Source organism: Lipophrys pholis (assembly GCF_963383615.2).
Source record: "Lipophrys pholis genome assembly, chromosome: 10".
Classification (NCBI taxonomy): domain Eukaryota; kingdom Metazoa; phylum Chordata; class Actinopteri; order Blenniiformes; family Blenniidae; genus Lipophrys; species Lipophrys pholis.
The window spans coordinates 31,141,698-31,152,389 of record NC_137640.1 but is presented as its reverse complement, the minus strand read 5'-3'; positions in this window follow the sequence as shown (position 1 = coordinate 31,152,389).

Below are 10,692 nucleotides of genomic sequence, written 5' to 3'. Positions count from 1 at the left end.
ACTCTGAGTGTTTTGTTGTTTACAAACGTGTTTCAGGTTGACGACGTCTCCAAAGAGCAACGAGTGACGAGCTGATCTGAACTGCTTGTTGTGAAGATTTGGATTAGAAACAGATCAGTGACTGTCCTCCGTCCCTCATCCCTTGTCCTCCATCCTCTGTCCCCCATCCTGTGTCCTCTGCGCCATCCTCCGTCCCTAATTATCCGTCACCCATCCTCTGTCCTGTGTCCTCCATCCCTTGTCCTCCATCGTCCGTCCTCCATCTTACATCCCATCCTCTGTCCCTCATCTTCTATCCCCCGTCATCTGTTCCTTGTCCTCTGCCCCATCCTCTGTCCCTTGCCCTCGATCATCTGTTTCCTGTCTTCTGTCCCCGTTATCTGTCCCCATCCTCTTTCCCTGGTGCTCTGTCCCTAGTGCTCCATCTTCCATCACCCATCCTGTGTCCTCCTTCCTCTGTCCCCGATCCTCCATCCTGTGTCCTCCATCCTCGTCCTGTGTCCCCCTTCCTTTCTCCTCCATCCTCTGTCCCCTATCTGTTGTCCTCCATCTTGTGTCTTCCATCCCTGTCCTCCCATCAGAACATTGGCCAGTGCAGACTCAGACGACCCTCAGTTTACTTCCTCCTCCTCTCCTCTGCTTCCTCCTCTCCTCTACCAACCTCCTCTTCTCTTTAGAGCTGGGCAATATATCGAGTTTTTAATAAATATCGATATATTTATTCAGGCGATATAGCGTAGGACTATATCGTAATATTGATATAATTCACGTAACATTAAAAGTTTGTTCCGTAGAGCTGCCAGTATGTCCTTTTCTCCTCTTACTATCTGTCCCTCTTAATCCCGCCCCGCCTCTCTCCCGCTCTGTCCCTCTGAGTGAAACTCAACACCAACCCCGGCCCCGCCCCCAACACCAACCCCGGCCCCGCCCCCGACCCGCTCCCGCTCCCACCCCCGGCCCCGCCCCCGCCCCCGGCCCCGCCCCCGCTCCCGCTCCCTCACAACAACAAGACATCATGGAGGCAGACAGAGACGAGAGTAGCGCTACCGGACTGGAGTTGCTTCGTAAAGAGAAAAGCTCGGGCTCTATAATGTGGAGACGGTTCGGGTTGAAAATATCGGACGAGCAGCAGAATAATGTATTTTGTCGTGAGTGCTGAAAACAGGTAGCAAAAAAATGGGCTTAATGAGGTCAGCACTGTAAGGAGGAGCTGGACCATGTAGGGCTTCATGAGGTCAGCAATGTAAGGAGGAGCTGGACCATGTAGGGCTGAAGCGTTAGCACCAAGAAGCTCAGCAGGGAGCCAGTGAAGAGATCTTAACACAGGGGGAAGATGGTTCCTCCTGGTGGTGCTGGTCTAAAGTCTGGAGGCTGAGTTCTGGACTAACTGGAACCGAGCAGCTCTTCTTTGTTGAGGCTGTGAAGAGACTGTTGCAGTCGTCCAGGCGTGAGGACACAAATGCATGGATAATCATTTGGAGGTCTTCTCTGGACATCATGGACCTGAGCTTGGTGATGTTAGGGAACTGAAAGAAGCAGGTCTTTACCAGCTGTCTCCAGTGATGATCCAGGGACATGGACTGGTTGAAGATCAGCTCTAAGTTCCTCAGCTTTGTTTTGGCTGAAAGGCTCAGTTCACCCAGGTTCTGTTTGATAGAGGGGGGACCACTATCTGGGGACATAATAAGTGTCTCAGTTGAAGACTATTTCCACTGAACCACTGCTTGACTTGTGTGAGACAGCTGATTAAGGAGCTCAGTTTGTGGACCTCGGAGGTCTTAAAGGAACAGTACAACTGAAGATCATCTGGTGGTAGGACAAGTCACTGAACTGCTGGATTATCTGACCGAGAGGAAGAACATAGAACAAGAACAGGAGACGCCCCCAAAACAGAACCTTGGGACACACCGTACAGCCGACTGCTGGACTCTGACATTATATGGTTGACAGACACTCTGAAACCACAGATGTGAATTAAAACATCAGGTCATTAACATCAGCACAGTGGTTCAACGCACGAGGATGAAACACAGCAGGACATGTCTCAGCTGCAGACTCTGTAATGATCCTCCTTTCTGTCCTTGTAGGACCAGGCCTGGGCTCTGGAGGGACAGTGAGGTCAACAAACACACAGCTATGATCACTAAGGTGGACATCCTCTACTCTAACATTTCAACATGTAGGCCAAGTGAAGGTCCAGGGCGTGTCCCTTGCTGTGGGCGGGGCCCGATACATGTTGTTTAAAGTTCAAAGAGTTCATGGATAAGAGTTCTACTGCTGGGCTGGACAAGTCATCACCGATGTGCAGGTTCAAATCCCCCAGAATTAAAACTCTTTCAAGTTTTAATGTGGACGTCAAGAAGACATTAAAATCCTTTAAGAAAGCCCCAGCAGGACCAGGAGGACCAGCAGGACCCAGAGGACCAGGAGGACCAGCAGGACCAGCAGGACCAGGAGGACCAGCAGGACCCAGAGGACCAGGAGGACCAGCAGGACCAGGAGGACCAGGAGGACCAGGAGGACGGTAGATTAGACAGGAATAAAACATGTTAGAGGAGACACTTTGATCATTTGAAGCCCGAAAGAGGAGAAGCTGTCAATGTTCCTCATTCTGCATGTGTAACTGTCCCGGTACACAGCAGCAAGACCCCCGGGGGGGCGGGGCAAACCGAGAGCTGCACATCCTGCAGGGCGCTGCTCCTTCAGGTGGATCAACCCTCCATGTCTCTGCCACGTCTCAGTGAGAAACAAAAAGTCCAGTTTTTCTCGGGTGAACAACTTGTTTAGCGAGAAAGATTTATTTGCTATGGAAGGAGCGTTCAGGAGTCCAATCCGACTGGAGGACGAGGACATCGTTGTGTTTGTGCCAGCTGAGCGCAGTGGGATTGGCCTCAAGCGTCTTCCACGGTCACGTGACTCCCAGCTGGACCGGCTTGTCGGCCTGTTGGTCCAGGTAAACATGGAGCTGGATAATCCCCATGGTCTGGTGGCTCGGCTACAGGACTGCAGCTCTGGGCTGTCAGAGGACAGTGGAGGGGACATGTTTCCAAACACGTCCCGCTGGAGAGGGACTGGAGAGAAGCCACCAGCAGTCCACGCGGTGCGCTTGGTCTTCACCTGGACATCGGTCCTGCAGCCTCTTCTCCTCGTCCTCTTTTTAGGATTGCCCGGGAGACGTGCCAGCAGCAGGTATTCTGGGGAGGTGGACGCACACAGACGGTGGTGGAAATGCGTCTTTGTAGCTCCCCAGTCCTTAAACAGACGCTCCATCGAGTCCTTCCTCCCTGCTGCAGTCAGACTCTTCAACCAAGCCTGCTCCCAGGAGACCACTGCACACCACCACCGGACAATATCACTCCACTCCAACTGGGCAAGAAGTGGTGCTATAACTATAATAATCTATAAGAACATATTTACTATGTAAAATACATCCACCCCCATATTCTCTACATGTCCACACTTATAAGCACCGTGTGCATATTCTTCTGTTATATTGTATTTTTATCTGCTTTTTTAGTTTCTGCTATGTGTACTTCTCTTTACTATCCTGTTGTACCACTGCACATATCTTATTCAATTCAATTCAATTCAATTCAATTTTCTTTGTAAAGCGCTAAATCACATCAACAAACATCTCAGAACCTCTTACAATGATCGAGAACAACAGAACCCAACTAAACCTTCCAGAACCTCTTACAATGATAGAGAACAACAGAACCCAACTAAACCTTCCAGAGCAGCAGATGGAACAAGCAACAGTGGAAACCAGGAAGAACTCCCTCTCAGGAAGAACAGTTCATAAGAAGTCCCTCTTCAGGAAGAAAGGGGGCGGAGCCTAGACTCTGGAAGGGGGGGGGGGGGGGGGGGGGGGGGCATCCGCCTTGACCGGTTGGAAGGGGAGAAGTACATGGGATAGGACAGGGAGAGAGAGGAATAGAAGAGGGAGAGAGAGAGGAATAGAAGAGGGAGAGAGAGAGAGGAATAGAAGAGGGAGAGAGAGGAATAGAAGAGGGAGAGAGAGAGGAATAGAAGAGGGAGAGAGAGGAATAGAAGAGAGAGAGAGAGAGAGAGAGAGAGGAATAGAAGATAGAGAGAGAGAGGAATAGAAGAGAGAGAGAGAGAGGAATAGAAGAGAGAGAGAGAGAGGAATAGAAGAGGGAGAGAGAGGAATAGAAGAGGGAGAGAGAGAGGAATAGAAGAGGGAGAGAGAGAGAGAGAGAGGCAGACAGGCCAGAGAAGTACAAATACTAAGAAAAGTCTATGATGAGCGTTGGTCTGATGATGAACCAATCTCAGTCTGGAGTTTAAGGGCCGTGCCGTTGCGGTGGGGTCCCGGTGCTGTGGGGGGGTCCTGGTGCTGTGGGGGGGTCCCGGTGCTGTGGGGGGGGTCCCGGTACTGTGGGGGGGTCCCGGTGCTGTGGGGGGGTCCCGGTACTGTGGGGGGGTCCCGGTGCTGTGGGGGGGTCCCGGTGCTGTGGGGGGGTCGGGTAGTAGGACCGTGGTAACTCCACTCTGGGAGTCTTGGGTCTGATCCCCTGGATCCTGCTCCCCTCCTGTCAGGATCTGGTGGCTCCAGTAATGTTGTTACACAGAGAGAAAGAAAGAAAGACAAGAAACAGAAGCTCCAAATGTAGAGTTCCTCCCTTTAACGGGAGAGAGGAAATCCCCTCAGCAGTCTAGGCCTAGAGCAGCTCAACTTAGTGCTCCTATTTTATTCCTACACTCTTAAAAATGTTGGGTTATAAATAACCCAACCTGGGTTATTTTTTAACCCAACACTGGTTAACTATTGGACAGAACACATGCTGGGTTATTTTGACCCAACAAGTTGGGTTGGCCTCTTTAAACCAACAGTTGGGTTGTTTATATAACCCAACCATAGGCTCATTTCTAGTTATTAATATTCTATTGTAATTATATAATATTGTTGTCTATTTTTTGATTAAATATACTCCGACACAAAAAATTAAGAATAAATATTTATTACAATTCAAAATTCACCAAATACAAAATATTTAAATTAACAAACTTTATTAAAAAACAGGGAACAGTGATTTACACAAACTTTTAGATACTAAACATATTTTGCAAAACAATTCTGAACAATTATTTATCACAATTTACAGAACACAAAAATATTTTAATGAACAAAATTCCTGTAATTGTAATTTTAAAAAAAACGGAACAACGACAATCTTTTCAGAACAACAATATCTACAAAGACAATATATACTGGCGAAACGGTGTCCTGGCCTAACTGGAGGCCAGTAATAGAAGCTGGCTCCTGAGGAAGCCAACTGCTGGTGAAACGGTTCCCTCCAGTTCAAACACCACGCTTTGGAGGAACTGCCATGTTGGCGTGCACTCTTTTGGGTAGTGCAAGTCAAAAACATAAAAACTTTTAAAACAAATATCCACTGCTGCAAGGGCTGTTTCGGCCTCAATTGTCCTCCCCGAGATCACAGAAAATGCCTGCGAGTAGTGCGTCCCGCTCTCCAGCAGGAGGACATGGGGGCATCATCTCGTCGTTTTTGCCTGCTCGAGGAATTCCACCATGTTGGTTCCGACCTATGATGAGAAATAAAATAGATAAGGTAAGTATCTCTACTGGGGCAAAGCAAGTATCATTAGCTCACAACTCGAGCTCTTTCAACCCATTCCTACCAAACTTTGTTGAACCCCCTTCCACTGCAGTTCCATCTAAAGTCTTCTGGGGTTCTGCCTCCAGCTTTGCACATCTACACACTGCATTTCTGTCTGTTCACAAAGACAAATATTTTTCATTGGGGTTTTCAGTGATTGGCAAACACAAGGTAACACACATTTGAGTAGTGAAACAAAAATGATACATCATACTCAGTCCTCTAATACAGAGGGGGCGAAATACTTTGAACCACATTTCACTGCAGTTACAGCTAAAAGTATTCTGAGGTGTGTCTCTACCAGCTTTGCACATCTACACACTGCATTGTTTCTCCATTCTTCTTTACACAACAGCTCCAGTTGTCAGATTGGAGAGCATCTGTGAACAGCAGTTTTCAAATCTTGCCAAAGATCCTCAGTAGGATTCAGGCTTCATATTTAGCTCCATCCATCCTCCCATCAACTCTGAGCAGCTTCCCTGTCCCTGCTGAAGAAAAGCCCCCCACAACACGATGCTGCCACCATGAACCTGGACACACCATCCACTGTGTGAAACATGGTGGTGGCAGTTCACAGATGTTTTGTTTTGGAAAGAAGAATGGACAAAAATGCAGTGTGTATATGTGCAAAGCTGGTAGAGACACACCCCAGAAAACCCCCTCTGTATCAGAAGACTGAGTATCATATCATTTTTGTTTCACTTCTCAAATGTGTGTTACCTTGTGTTTGTCGATCACTGAAAACCCCAATAAAAAGTATTTAAGTTTGTGGTTGCTACATGACAAGGGGCGTATAAGTTCAAGGGGTATGAATACTTTCACAAGGCACTTTAATAAGTGTGAATAACATAGATTCATCCAGATGAGACTTATTTAATAAGCAAAACAATGTTTGTCGTCGTGCCTTTAACAATGAAATCATGCGGCATGTGCAGTCTTCTTATGCGAGTTATAACTTTTAAGAATTGTGCTTTGTGAAATGAGTAACATTATCTAACGTTGCACTGTCACTCATTCCAAGGATATAACGTTTTTACCATGCCCTTTGTTATATAAAGATGAATGTTTGCTTCCAACTTTTTAAAACAACAACTGGGGTTGTTTCTAAATGAATTTATGTTTTGATTTATGCTCAAAGGTGAATTACTTACAGGTAGCACATCCATGAATGCTCTTCTTGACTCATTAATGGTGGCCTCTCCGTTCATCCACATCGGTGAGTTTCCCTTCGCGTTTCACAAGACTTATTATCTTGTCTGCATCAAGAGGAACCCACTTCTCAAACAGCTTTGGGGCAGCCTCACCGTGAAGGATAGCAAAGTCCTGTGCAATCTAAAAGATGGAGACAAATTGAGAAACAAGGTCATTTAAATAATATGTCAATATTATATTATAATATTATGTCAATTTATTTATAATAGTAGTGGCTACCAAGTTAGTACCAATAAAATAATGTGACATTGAAACAACTTAAATTGACTTACCACTAAACCTGTCAATGAGCCCGGGAAGCTGCCACTCAATCAATTTGGATCTCACAAAATCCTCCATGAGGTGGGAGAATCAAACTGCAAAACCAACACAAAGAATTAAAATAAAACAAACGTATCATAAATAACTCATTCAGTAACGTTAAATCAGAGGCATTTTCACTGTCGTAACAATTAACTTCTCTACGGTTTTAAACTTCGACTTGAGCAAATTAGAAAGTTACCGGTTCCGCCTCGGCAAACTCAAGCTGGCTAATACGGCGCGGACTGGCTAGCTACGTTGTTATATATGGAAGCCAAATTGATGAAAAACCTCACGTTGTCCTCCTAACTTTAAAACAAATATACTCGAGTTACTTCGAAACTGCTACGTAGCGCCCAGGCTAACATGCTAACTTGCTACGTTTAATGAAATGGAGTTTGTGCATGCTAATAACGTTAGCTAACAGCTTGCTGACTTACCAATAGATAGTAACGTTGCTCATTGGGGCGTCATTAACTCACATCTAAACCTCATATTCCCTAAAGCCCTGGCCGCAAAGGCTTCCATGTATCTATGTAGCTCACAATCACTGCTACACACGCTCATATTACGTTGAACCATTCGTATGACCGACATACACGGTTACTACAATCAGCTTTATATACATATTATTCATATAAATTAAACAATGTGGTGAAACAATAGTGCACACGTAACAAACCTTGATTTGTAAAGAGCTGAGTCTCAGTATGTCTTGGTGTAGCGAGATTTTCTCCGATCCAGCATCCGGGCACTGCTCGCAACTGGTGGTCGAATGAGTGGGTGTCACCTGGGAGGAACGTTACTGTTGGTGGCGCATGCGCGATCGTCAACCCAACATGTTGGGTAGTCCGAAATAACCCAAATCAGTATAATGGAAATTACAACCCAACAGCTAATAACCCAACTACCAATGACAATAACCCAGCAAGTTGGGTTCTTAGATTACCCAACTTAATGAAAACAACCCAATTAAACTACCCAACAGTCTTAACTCAGCTGTTGGGTTGAAAAATAACCCAACAATTCTTAGAGTGTAATGAGAAGCTCTATCAAAGAGGAAGCTTTTTAGTCTCCTCTTAAATAAACTAATGGTGTGGGCCCTTCGGACCGAGGCTGCTAGTTGATTCCAGAGTAAAGGAGCCATATGGCTGAAACTCCTGCCTCCTCTTTTACTTTGAAGGACTTTAGGGATTACCATTATCTTATCTTATCTTATCTTATCTTATCTTATCTTATCTTATCTTATCCTATCCAATATTGAACAGAGAGTGACGGTCGTAGGTTCGGACAGCGTGGGCACGATCACCGAGCATTAAGGCTGGATGACCTCATAACTCATGGCAAAAAGTACAAATAGCCTGCAGCATAGCAGCGGCATAGCAGCGGCATAGCAGCGGCATAGCAGCGGCATAGCAGCGGCATAGCAGCGGCATAGCAGCGGCATAGCAGCGGCATAGCAGCGGCGCGCACTCACACAGGCGCTAATAAGCAAATGGAGAACAATCTTCATTTGGCACATTGTGTCCGACACCTGTGACCTTAATCAATGAACGAGCCAGCGAGCACGTTCTCCACGATACCTGAGAGAAACAACAACAATGTTGTTTTCCTAAAATAGGCTTTCAAGGTTAAATTCAAGCCACGTATCGCAGGTTTCTCAGGTTTTCATGAAAACTTTTGTAGTTTTCACACGTTCTCACGTGAAAACTTTCATAGTTTTTACACCTTCTAACATGAAAACTTTTATGGTTTTGACACTTTCTCATATAAAAACTTTCATAGTTTTTACACACTCGTGGAATTTTTTTCGTAGTTTTTATACGTTCTCGTGTGAAAACTTTATTGGTTTTTATACGTTCTCACATCAAAACTTTTATGGTTTTTACACTTTCTCACATGAAAACTTTAGTAGTTTGTATACGTTCTCACATGAAAACTTTAGTAGTTTGTATACGTTCTCACATGAAAACTTTCATAGTAGTTTTTATACGTTCTCGCGTGAAAACTTTTGTAGTTTTTACACATTCTCATGTGAAAACTTTTGTAGTTTTTATACGTTCTCATGTGAAAACTTTCATTGTAGTTTTTATACGTTCTCGTGTGAAAACTTTATTGGTTTTTATCCGTTCTCACATCAAAACTTTTATGGTTTTTACACTTCCTCACATGAAAACTTTCATAGTTTTTACACACTCTCGTGAAAAGTTTTCTCGTTTTTATACGTTCTCATGGGAAAACTTTCATAGTTTTTACACGTTCTCCCATGAAAAATGTCGTAGTTTTTATACGTTCTCGCGTGAAAACTTTTGTAGTTTTTACACATTGTCATGTGAAAACTTTCATTGTAGTTTTTATACTTTCTCGCGTGAAAACTTTATTGGTTTTTATCCGTTCTCACGTCAAAACTTTTATGGTTTTTACACTTCCTCACATGAAAACTTTCATAGTTTTTACACACTCTCGTGAAAAGTTTTCTCGTTTTTATACGTTCTCATGGGAAAACTTTCATAGTTTTTACACGTTCGCCCATGAAAAATGTCGTAGTTTTTATACGTTCTCACGTGAAAACTTTATGGTTTTTACACGTTCTAACATGAAAACTTTAGTAGTTTGTATACGTTCTCACATGAAAACTTTCATCATAGTTTTTAATACGTTCTCGCGTGAAAACTTTTGTAGTTTTTACACACTTGTGGAATTTTTTTCATAGTTTTTATATGTTCTCATGGGAAAACTTTCATAGTTTTACACGTTCTCCCATGAAAAATTTTGTAGTTTTTATACGTTCTCGTGTGAAAACTTTATTGGTTTTTATACGTTCTCACATCAAAACTTTTATGGTTTTTACACTTTCTCACATGAAAACTTTAGTAGTTTGTATACGTTCTCACATGAAAACTTTCATCGTAGTTTTTATACGTTCTCGCGTGAAAACTTTTGTAGTTTTTACACATTCTCATGTGAAAACTTTTGTAGTTTTTATACGTTCTCATGTGAAAACTTTCATTGTAGTTTTTATACGTTCTCGTGTGAAAACTTTATTGGTTTTTATCCGTTCTCACGTCAAAACTTTTATGGTTTTTACACTTCCTCACATGAAAACTTTCATAGTTTTTACACACTCTCGTGAAAAGTTTTCTTGTTTTTATACGTTCTCATGGGAAAACTTTCATAGTTTTCACACGTTCTCCCATGAAAAATGTCGTAGTTTTTATACGTTCTCGCGTGAAAACTTTCGTAGTTTTTACACATTCTCACATAAAAACTTTTATCCTTTTTACACTTTCTCACATAAAAACTTTCATAGTTTTTAAACACTCTTGTGAAAACTTTTGTAGTTTTTATTCGTTCTCACGTGAAAACATTTGTAATTTTTACATATTCCCACGGGAAAACTTTCATCTTAGTGTTTATTCGTTCTCACATGAAAATGTTTATGGTTTTTACACACTCTCCCCTGAAAAATGTCGTAGTTTTTATACGTTCTCATGGGAAAACTTTCGTAGTTTTTATTCGTTCTCACGTGAAAACCTTT